Here is a 9,577-nt window from a genome sequence, read left to right as displayed (position 1 = left end):
CCTTCGAGACGGAGGAGGTAAGAGAAACGATCTTTGGGATGGCATCGACAACGCGATACACCGTGTACTATAATCGACTGCTCGAAAAGAGTTCCATCCAGGTGGAAACACCGTGGTTTCTTAACGGTATTGGGAGTTACGTCGAACAGGATATACCCTCGGATGTTCTCGGAGAGACCAAGAGGTGGAAGCGCATATGTAGGTCTCGCACAGTGATTGGTCAGACCACGCTGGCGGGTAGGACACACCAGCAACCGTGTCTGCTAGGGCTCGGACTCACCTGTTGCACCTGGCTCGGCGTGTTCACACACCGGAACCCCCCCCCCATGATTTTGGAAACTGGTCTTGACTATATACTCCGTGACCCATATTCCATCGAGCTCTATGAGGTGTTTAGATATCGAAGGAGGATGGGACTCGCGCTGAACGCCGATCACGATGAATCGGAATTCCTTCGCGTTTTTAATCGCCCGTACTGATTTATGAGTTTCGTTTCAGCGGATATTTGAGTAATTGAATGTAACTCGATCGGTGCACGGTAGAGACCAGACAGAATTAGAATGGTCCATGAGTGCGGTGAGTGGTGAGTTTTCATGGTAGTTTCGAGAGGAGTTAACTGGCTGCTCCATTTTCTGTAAAGGGAAACGTTGTTTTATTTCTCGAGAATGGCCATGGGACGATCGTGTGTTCGTCTAGGGGTCGAGAGGAAATAGTTTATCGTTAGTAGACCGCGGATGTTTGCACATTTATGGCAAATAGAAATATGAGTAGATGTGTGCGAACGTGCGCAAGTATAGACGTACATAATAGTCATATCGACAACATGATATTCGATAAGTAATATTCAAGTAACGGTATTCGAAATGTAATATTTGAAGTGTGACATTGTAACGATGACGTTCGAAATATGATATTTGATATATAATATTGAAATAACGATATTAGGTATGAAGAATTCGAATAACGACACTCGTATAATGATATTCGAAATTTAATGTTTGAAATGTGATATTGTATTAATGATATTCGAAATATGATAATTGAAAGATGATATTGAGATAATGATATTCGAAATGTGATATTGAAATATGATATTCGAAATATGATAATTGAAATATGATATTGAGATAATGATATTAGGTATGAAGTATTCGAATAACGACACTTGTATAATGATAATTGAAAGATGATATTGAGATAATGATTTTCAAATAATGATAATCGAAAGATGCTATTGAAACAATGATGTTCGAATAATGATAATAATAATTTGCATACACATCCCGCAGTGTAATCATTACTTTGATTGGACCCTGTTCGACTTCTCCCTCACGCTTGAAATTGACTTTGGTTTCCCTACTTTTATGGTCACCAGATTTCATAAACTTTACAAGCTATGTAAATGCAGGTAATAAAATGAACGTTAATTTAAAATTCCTGGGGCTTAAGTTGGCCACACGGCACGGGACGTTAAAGAAATATTGCTGCAATGTTGCAGCTAGTTTTGCAATATCACAGCGATATAACCGTGTAATATTGCATTGAAAATATTTTAAAAGCATTCCAGCATTATTATAAGATAACTATAACTTCAAAGTGTACATTTAGTAAATGTATCATAAACATCTATCGCACCGTACTTGTGCATTAGGTAGTGTCTTTTATCAGATATGAATTAAATCAATATGCATCTGCCTCGCAACTTATACGTAAAATATAAAACCAGCGATAAATTGATTTTTTGATTAATATTTCGGGAACTAGACCCCGTCCATCGACCCATATTGGCTCACAAACACTGCGAGCTGTTCGTACGTCATTGGTCGTGCACGGCGGAAGAGACTTAAGCATCGAATGGAATGCATCATCGGACAGGTAGTGCTGCATTCGAGACTACTTACGATTTTGAAAACTGGTTCCGACTAGGATATGTGTACCTCGTAGCCTCTATCACTTCAGACTTAACAAGGTATCTGGATATTCATTGAATTTAATAGCCGTAAACACTCGTGGCACCACCGACGTACGAGCGAGCATGTAATGGCTAGTTAGAGAGCCTGTGTCTTCTAAACGCACAGATTTGCCGAAGCTAAAATTTTATATCTGAGGCCCTTTCGTATCCACCGGAAGTACAGCCAGAAAATCTAATCAAAGCTCGTCTTCTTTATATATAAAAAGAAATTCGAAACGAATCGCTAACGATGAATCATTGATTAGAGGCAGCGATAGTAAACGGTGGATAGTAAATGGGCCACGATCGATTCGGCGTGGCTTAGACAGAAACTGCGTAGTCGATTAACGATTCACCTGTTGCATCTGGCCGGGGAAACTGGTTCTCGTTGCGTAGGTACTCGTGTATATCCGCCTCGGATCCTTCCTTTTGCAGAACCCTTTGAACTTAATTGCATTAAAATAACGAGACGCTTACGGCTACGCGGATAATAACGGAAGAGCGTGTCGCATTTATAAATGATGGCGCGGCCACGTGTACGCAGATACGATCGGAGCATATTCGCCTGTTGCAGACAGGATTCGAAGGGGTCACGAACTCAGGGACTTGCTCGATGCTATTTTCACCTGCGAATTTTACCAACAGTTTCGTTTCGACGTTATTAATTCGGAGCTGCTCAGGTTTCATTTGAAAGAAAAATAGAAAGTTGGTTTTAAAAAAAATATTTAAAACACCGTAAGTGGTTCGATTTGTCTTCGTAAACGGTATAACAGGTGTTCAAGGAATTAAAACCTGTTAGAGATTTAGAAATATTAATAATAATTACCAAAAAGTGCCAGCTTATTCAATAAATTAAAATAAATATGTATAACCCGAAGTTTATTATTTACAACACCATTATCCACCACTTGCAATCTTATTCGTTTGCTTAAAATTTAGTCAGTTTAGTTTTTCGTTTAATGTGTATGTAATATGTTAACGTGTCGATATGTTTTATTCCCTAGAATTTTATTTGTAAATAAATTAAACGAGTTAAAAGGAGTATCTTGCTAAATTTATAACTTCTTCAACAGCTTAGGACTTCCACCAACCACCTATATGCAACACATCGAATCGCCAATTAACCTTTTCATCTCGCACATAGGAAAAAATGATATAGATGGATCGAGGATTCAATTTTGCTAATTGAAAGATATCAGTTTATTATCGGTAGACTGGCAGCCGTTAATAGAATGAAAATGCAACGGGTCAAACGAGGCTGGCGAACCGCGACACTCGACGTGGTCGTTCGCCGGAAACGCCAACGATTTCGAGGCTCGCCTGCAACAGCCGCGGGGCTTGCTCGATCCTCCAACGATTCGCAATTAAATGTAGAACTCCTACGCGACGTCCAACAGCGCGCCTCGAGCAACGAATTTCGCCACGGAGAACATTGAAATCCCGTTCCGTCGACTACCAAACCGTCGAATTCGTGGAGAGGTGTGTCTTTTTCTGAGTTTAGAGATCTCTAAACCTAAAATTTAAAGTAGAAACAAAGATGTCTGTGAGAAGAAGTAGCCATTATGATGGTCCAAACTATGATTTACGATAGAAAAAAATATAGCTACGAGAATTAATTATACCGAGGCCCGAGCAGCAAAACAACCAATGCTACTGAACGCTAACGATGATACTTGTCACAACCTTATCGTTATCTACGGTCTAGTACATCGCCGGGAATAGCAAAGAACTGTGCGCGTGCGGTGCAATTAAAAATCAATCAAGAGTGATCGAACCTGCGAGACAGTCAATTACAACGTGTGTACGATCATGATGACTTACGTAATTACTACAAGACTATTAATAGGGTAATACAGCAATTCAACGTCTATCACGAAGTAACGTTGTCGTTTAAAACTGCTGAATCTTAGTTTCCCGAAGGTTCGCTAATGTTTGTTCAAACCTGTGATGGAATGCGCCCGTTTGCTCCTCTGACACGGAATTTAACGAGTACTTTAACGGATCTAGGAGGAAACGACATAATTGGTACGCTGTTAAAGCCAACAAACTCAATTTAGATCAATTTTCTTAACCAGAAACGTGTCATTAAACTTAAATGAAACTGTGCACACAAAGTTGTTAAAAATACAAACGGTGCCGCAGTCTAGAATGTCTCGAAGATCTCGAAATTATTGCCTCGTCGCTATCAAACGTTTATCCTTTGCCCCTTTTTTTCCCCTCTGAAAAAGATAGTCGAGAGAAACGTTCCCAACATTCATCATTAACCTGATTCGCAGAAATGAAGACGTCCGATACCCTAGAAGTGATCATCCCGTAACAAAAACACTCCGAGTATCGATAACTCGTTAGCGGATGAGTATAATGAGCGGGAAACTTTCCACGCCTCGTAGTAGCTTCAAACGTTTATTTATGACTTCTGTCGAGGAGGTGTAACAGGCATTCTTTCAGGGGATGCTTTCGATTGTGTTTAAAAAGTAGCTAAAATGGATAATGCTGGTGGATGCTGTTACTCAGAAGGTTGTTTAAAAACTCATACCGTTTAGGAAGGATATGTCTTTCTTAATGATATTAAACAATTGATGTTATTTGTGAAGTTTGTTTTCGATCTTTTCGAAATCGAACGAGTCGTAAATTTAACAGAATCATGTACTTTCGCTGCAAGACATCATGAAAATTGCCTTAAAACTGGTAAAACAAAATACAATCTTAAGAAGAATATATCTTTCTCCGATAATCAAAACGAAGCTTCAAACAAATTAAAATAAATTCATGCAACTTGAAACAAATTAATTTCTCTTAAGAAGATAATTCCCTGTCGCTGGTCTACTCGCGAATAAAATAATAACAACTCTCGTCGAAAGAGCGAGGAGTGCGATCACGATGGCCAGAAAATCGTATCTTTCGTCCAACGTCATCTCTCGTAGCTGTTTCGTTTTATGGTCCCAATTACCAGCGACCACGGGACGCACCTGAACGCTCATAGTTCCCGTAACGAGCCGGTAGGGAAGCCACGCTATGAGGCCTGGCCGATATTTGCAAAAACAACTAGACTAATGACCATAAAGGGATATTGAATGAACCGTTAACGTTATTAAGAATATCCACGTCCTGTTTCTGTTTGCTCGCGGCGAACAAACCGAGCACAGAGGCGGCTCGAACATGCGACGCGGAAAGATAGCAATGGCTGCGGAACGGAAGCTGCAGTCCGACCTTCTCGATGGTTACCGATTTGGAAATAGAAAATTTGCGAGCGTAAAGTGACTGCCAGAAGTTTGTGTGATCATTAGACTGCGGATTTTATACATTTATGGTATGAAGTAATATACTAAACGCATGCTATAACCAAAATATACGTGCACTTATGCCAAATTAGTAATAATATTATTATAATAATTGTAGAATATACTCGACGTACATTATGGATATTTTATGTATGTTTTCAATATTATTGTACGTCATAAATGCATAAAATCCGCCGTCTAGATCACATTGCGATTTCGTTACACATATTCAGATAAGATGTCTTTGCAAATAAATGTCACTGCACAAGTGTAAATTAATTACTTTTGGCAGCTACTGCACATGCACAGCCTAAGGAATGATACCTTCTTCGAGACATGAAATAAAATTCGCGCATCAAGGAAGAATAGAAGTAATTCCAACCTATTCAACAGTTTACGGGCCACTGGTTCACACCCATAAGGGAAATGTGTGTTCATTAGTGTCGAGGAATCCCGCCAATGAAATTGAAAAATGGCAGACCAACAACGGAATATCAGTTTCCCATTGGAGCGTATCGACACCGCGAACGTCTCGGATCGGTCATTCCGCAAGATATATTCCAGCCATCGCGGTCTAATGGACGCGATTAGTAGTCCCATTCGATAATTACTCCGCTATCGGATTTTTTCTTCCTACTTTCGATCTCTCTGGCCATGTTTACGCCGATGCGGGGCGATTATTTATCAGATCCAACAACGGGCCAACAAAAGGAACCGCCGATGGAAACAGAAACAGGATCGCGGCCATTGTTCATTCTTAGTCATCCTAACGGTGATCGCTTCTCGCGCGATTAAAACTGTAACATGCCGGTTTTTGTCTGCCACGAACGCGACGTGTCGGACTAATGGCTTTTCGAAGAACAAGTATTCGTTCTAACTTAAAAGGTTAGATCACGTTGGATAGTTAAAAGAAATTAAACGTTCAATTTTTATTTAAAATGATGCACCTTTGAAACAATTAGATTGTCCTTATACAGCTTATTTGAAGAAAATGAGATTAACAAGAGATCTAAACAGCTGAACCATAACGATCCAATGAGTACATCGCATAAACTCTGTAGTACTCGTCCCTCGATCACCGCTCGCACAAAGTTGGCAGATGACAGGTGCGAAACATGAAGTTGTGCGCGAGAAGAGGGATAAGGTGTCGCTGACACCAGCCTTCCTTTTGCGATCTCGATCCTCCCGATGCGCTGGCTGAAATAATGCGGCTCGTCCGGTCCAGCGGATAAAGGAAGTGCATTACGCAGATAACCGCTGCTCCGACGGAGGCGTTATTAAACGTACGACCGTGGTACACGTGTTCGTTTATTCGATTAAGACCTTTCTATCGGCGCAAAAGGAACGCGTGGTTCGATACGTTGCAGCCGAGCTCTACTCACCGTCGGCGAGAGATAAAGCCGGAAGACTGATACGCGGCAGTTTGTTCTAATCGCGCGAAAACCTGCGCGCATCGTCGCCGTACCTCGGGTGAATAATGGACGTCTCAGTCGCCGATTTCACGCGCTCGATGACCGCCATCAACGGACTGGTTCGCATCCCTCTCGACCGAGTTTCTATTTACAGACCATCGCTCCCAACTCACCGGTAGCTGGGCTTGTTACGACCACCTCTCAACCATTTGCAGAGGCGACCGAAAGTCGCCACTGAACTACACGTTCGCGAGCGACGACTCAGAGGGCGACCATTTTTGGAGTTTCCTGACGCAAAAGCGCCAAGAACCATTAAAAACCGAATTATAACAATTTATCGTGTATTGTATCATCGTTCGAAATTTGTTTGGACGGTTGGAATCGTTTCTCCATAAAAATGCCTCTCTCGTCTATTTACTATATACTCGTTGAAAAGTAATCATTCTTAAAGAATTCTTCAAAGGATTATGGAGCGATTTCTTATAAAAGTTAAAGAGAGGAATAAATCATTTCTCAAAACCATTTAATACTTGTTAAGTACGCCATTTGCTAAAAAAAAAACGCGTCAAACTCGGCGTCCGCGACACCTTATCACCCTGATTGCCATGCAAAATCGATAAACTAGAAACAATTTTACTGTTCACGCATCTAATTAACCGCTCGTATCAGCCAGTCACGGAATTCACCCAACCACCTTCTTACTTTTCATCGTCTGTCGACTAATAGATTTTCCATCGGCTGATCGGTCAGCATTTCCCAGTTATTAGCCACTCGTTTCTACGATGTTTGCACACGAGCACGCGAGCCGCATAAATTGCGTTTATTGAACCTGATCGCGCCGCGCCAATTGGAGAACATCTCGTCACGCAGGAGGAGGCGAGCGTTTCCACTGGTATCTGGGAAAAAGGACGTCCCAAGTGCTTACTGACTCTGTTAGCTAAACTGTTACCCAGTCTGTAAAAGAAAACATGAAGACACCTAGCTTGATCCTGCCACTTCCAATATAGAAATACGCGGATTGACAGCTTGCAGGATCTGAGCGCATTCTAGGCGGCTGGGCGATCTGGTTAAACGCTATCGACGATTAGGATTGGATCATCTTCGGGATAATAAGGTTACGGCGATGGAAGTCATTCGAAATTGAATAATGTTCGAGTTTGGTTGGAAGTTTCTAAGTTCTGCGTTAGAAAGGGAGTTTAGGAATAGTTGGAAGGTTGGGCTATGTTTAGGAAAATAGGAGGAACCACTTGATCTCAGATTGGATCTACTTCGCAGTACTTAGGTGTCAGGAAACCTATGGAAGTAATTAGCAACTGAGCGACGCTCAAGTTTGTTTGAAATTGTTCAAGTTTCCTTTAGAAAAGGGTTGAAAGGATGAAGTCGACATCGGTGCCACCACAGTGGTTAATCCAAATCATGTTTGTCTCTCGACATGCCTTTGATTCCCGACGGCAAACAACAACCCTACAACCCTCTACCTAAAAAAGAACAATGAAATCTACATGTCTCCCAACAGCCATAGAAATTTCCAACTTACCTCCAACACGCGTGATTTCGCGAAGGACGACGGCGGAGGAACGAGGGGATTCCGTAGGTGTTAGCAGCGGGTTCGGTCATCGGTACACGCGCTAAACTGGTATTTAAAGCAGTTATCATTTATCGCGAAACCGTTCCGAGACGGCGACCGCTTTTACACACCGTAGTCCTTCCTTTTTTCGTGTTCTTGTTCGCGTCTCACGCGCGTGTACCCGGCGTGCACGTGCTGGCCAGGATCGCCGTCGATCCGGACCCGGCTAAACGAACAAGAGGACGGAGAAAAACGGAGACAGAGACCACGGGACTTAATTGCGGAATACCAGCGCACGTGCAGACGTCGATAACGCCGCATCCTTCCCGTTCTCTGACATCATCGATCAGACGCGCGTTTCTCTACTTTTTGCGATTCTACTCCCCCTCCCGCGCGCAACTGTCGGTTGTTTTGCGCGATCAACCTCGATGCGCTCGCGATTTTTCGCGACCACGGTTATTAATCAAGATCGGCCGGTATTTTTGTCGCGAGGCCGCTGTTCGGGATCGCTTCGACTTTTGCTATTTGGAGAACATCCATAGGTGATTGTTGGAATAATTGTTTGGTTTCTTTCGTGGGAGGAACGAGGTATTTGTTAGGTGTCGATTATTCGTTCGTTGCTGGGCTTTTTGAAATAATAATGGGATTTATTTGGGATCCATTTTGTGCTTCCAATATTGTATAACATTTATTGGGTGTGCGTTATTCGTTTGTTGCTGGTCTTTTTGAAGCAATGGTAGGATTAGGGTTGCATTTTTGTGTTCCTAACGCTTTATGACATTTGGCTAGGTGGCGATTATTCATTGCTGGGCTTCTTGAAGCAACGATACATAGTATTCATTACTGTTATTTAATTTAGGCAAATTTCTTTAATAGATACAGAGGGTACGTTTACTTATGGGGTTGACAGTATATAATATTGCAGGGTGTGAGGAAAGAATTCATGTTACGTATGGTAATTTGTGTGGACGAATTCGACGAATACATAGGCGATAAGAATGTTAGAAGAGTATTCGGACCGTGCGACAATTTGAAGAGCGTTTGGAAGAAAGCGAACGGATCGGGCGAATGTTTGGACGAAGGAATCGGTTGCACGGCGCCAGTATAGAGCATGGTAAGAATGTGGGTTGACCGTATAAAAGGTTCAAAGAAAAATGCGATTGGAAGAGTAGTCAGAGATAGACTTTTTGGCCCATCCGATCCAAAAATCCCTATAACATAATTATGGATTAATTAAATATGAAGTAGCAATTATCTCTCATCAAAGAACCCTACATAATACGATATCTTTACATATACAAATAAATACCTATACTTATACCTCTTCATGAATACTGATATCCACAAATAATTCATTTGAAATCTG

The sequence above is a fragment of the Hylaeus volcanicus genome, chromosome 5, assembly GCF_026283585.1.
Source record: "Hylaeus volcanicus isolate JK05 chromosome 5, UHH_iyHylVolc1.0_haploid, whole genome shotgun sequence".
In the NCBI taxonomy this organism is placed as follows: Eukaryota; Metazoa; Arthropoda; class Insecta; order Hymenoptera; family Colletidae; genus Hylaeus; species Hylaeus volcanicus.
This window is presented reverse-complemented; position numbering follows the sequence as displayed.